Source organism: Condylostylus longicornis, unplaced genomic scaffold (genome assembly GCF_029603195.1).
Source record: "Condylostylus longicornis isolate FDR11 unplaced genomic scaffold, ASM2960319v2 ptg000538l, whole genome shotgun sequence".
Taxonomy (NCBI): domain Eukaryota; kingdom Metazoa; phylum Arthropoda; class Insecta; order Diptera; family Dolichopodidae; genus Condylostylus; species Condylostylus longicornis.
The window spans coordinates 30,001-32,500 of record NW_026578496.1 but is presented as its reverse complement, the minus strand read 5'-3'; the positions used below and the strand labels follow the sequence as shown (position 1 = coordinate 32,500).

The following is a 2,500-nucleotide window of genomic DNA, read 5'->3' as shown; positions in this document are numbered from 1 at the left end:
TATTGCAAATATATAACATTAATAGTATCAAAGTGTATCCCCCCTGAAATAATATAATATAAAAAAAATAAAAATCATTATATTAATTATATAATATGGAAGTATTTTAAATAAAACAATATACGATCATTTATAATATAGAAAATATATAAAAATATATTCTTACGTTGTTGTCCATATATTATGGTAATAACTTTTCTTGTATAAAACAGTTGGGATACGGATAAAAGGAAAGTTAGAGACATTCGCAGCACATAGATTATATTATTTATATATTTTAATATGTTTTAGAATGTATATATATTATCGATATATATCTGACGAAAATAAAAAAAAAATTTTATAAAACTCTAAACGGTGGATCACTTGGCTCATGGGTCGATGAAGAACGCAGCTAACTGTGCGTCATCGTGTGAACTGCAGGACACATGAACATCGACATTTTGAACGCATATTGCAGTCCATGCTACAGAGTATATAAATTTATTAAAAAATTTAATACTGCATGGACTACATATGGTTGAGGGTTGTAAGAATAATTTAATAAAGTTGCTTATAATATAATTTTAAATTATATTATTTATAGCACATGATATATTACTGGTAGGAATACCATAATATTAAAATTCAATTATATATATTTTACTTATATTATAAAATATAATAAAAAAATAAGTATATCCTAGTATTAATAAATTAGTATTAATACATTAAAGAGGAAAACTTATATAAAATTATATTATTTATAATATAAACAATACAGTAACTTATATATATTTAGTTTTCAACTAAAAAGAAAAATTAAAAATATTCTTAAAAACAACCTCAACTCATATGAGACTACCCCCTGAATTTAAGCATATTAGTTAGGGGAGGAAAAGAAACTAACTAGGATTTTCTTAGTAGCGGCGAGCGAAAAGAAACTAGTTCAGCACTAAAGGATTTTGTTTATACAAATATCCGATGTAGTGTATGGAATATCTATATTCTAATATGAGAAATTAACAGTCTAAGTCCTTCTTAAACGAGGCCATTTACCCATAGAGGGTGCTAGGCCCGTATGACGTTAATGATTATTAGAAGATATTTCCAAAGAGTCGTGTTGCTTGATAGTGCAGCACTAAGTGGGTGGTAAACTCCATCTAAAACTAAATATAACCATGAGACCGATAGCAAACAAGTACCGTGAGGGAAAGTTGAAAAGAACTCTGAATAGAGAGTTAAATAGTACGTGAAACTGTTTAGAGGTTAAGCCCGATGAACCTAAACATCCATGAAATATGAAAAATTCAACATTATAAATATTATATAATTATATAATAATGATGGTGTGCAATTTTTTCATATATGGACATTGCAATCTGTTAATAAATATATATTTATCATAAGATATATTTAAAAAGTTTATTTTATATATGAAAATTTATTTTCTATATAATATAATTTAAATATTATCGGATAAATAATTGACAGATAAAAAATCAATATAATGCGTAAATTATATATTATTATAATTTTATAATATTATATTAATTTATATATTAATATAATTATTATATGCATTAATATGATTAGCAATGCTATAGATTTAGGATACCTTCGGGACCCGTCTTGAAACACGGACCAAGGAGTCTAACATGTGTGCAAGTCATTAGAATTTATTTTAAATAAAATCTAAAGGCGTAATTAACTTAACTGTTAATATGGGATTAAATTATATATATAATTTTATATATATAATATCAATCCTGGGGCGTTCTATATAGTTATGTATATAAATAATTTTTAATTATTTTTTATACCTCTAACTAGAACGTACCTTGAGCATATATGCTGTGACCCGAAAGATGGTGAACTATACCTGATCAGGTAGAAGTCAGGGGAAACCCTGATGGAAGACCGAAACAGTTCTGACGTGCAAATCGATTGTCAGAATTGGGTATAGGGGCGAAAGACCTATCGAACTATCTAGTAGCTGGTTCCCACCGAAGTTTCCCTCAGGATAGCTGGTGCATAAAAATATTATATAAAATAATCTTATCTGGTAAAGCGAATGATTAGAGGCCTTAGGGCCGAAACGACCTTAACCTATTCTCAAACTTTAAATGGGTAAGAACCTAAACTTTCTTGAATGAAGTTTTAGGTTATGATATATTGTGCCCAGTGGGCCACTTTTGGTAAGCAGAACTGGCGCTGTGGGATGAACCAAACGTGACGTTACGGTGCCTAAATTAACAACTCATGCAGATACCATGAAAGGCGTTGCTTGCTTAAAACAGCAGGACGGTGGACATGGAAGTCGTAATCCGCTAAGGAGTGTGTAACAACTCACCTGCCGAAGCAACTAGCCCTTAAAATGGATGGCGCTTAAGTTGTATACCTATACGTCACTGTTAATGTAAATGATTTATATTACATTATTAATGTATATAAATTTAGAAACATTAACAAGTAGGTGGGTACAATGGTAGCGTAGAAGCATCTTCCGTAAGGATGTGTG

General features: G+C 29.3%; 2 pseudogenes; both read left to right on the top strand.

Annotated features, from left to right (window-relative positions):
- The first annotated feature begins 346 nt into the window (after positions 1 to 346).
- On the top strand, positions 347 to 530 carry LOC129617465 (5.8S ribosomal RNA; annotated as a pseudogene).
- Positions 531 to 820: 290 nt separating this feature from the next.
- LOC129617464 (large subunit ribosomal RNA) overlaps positions 821 to 2,500 on the top strand; it is a 4,018-nt pseudogene continuing 2,338 nt past the window's right edge.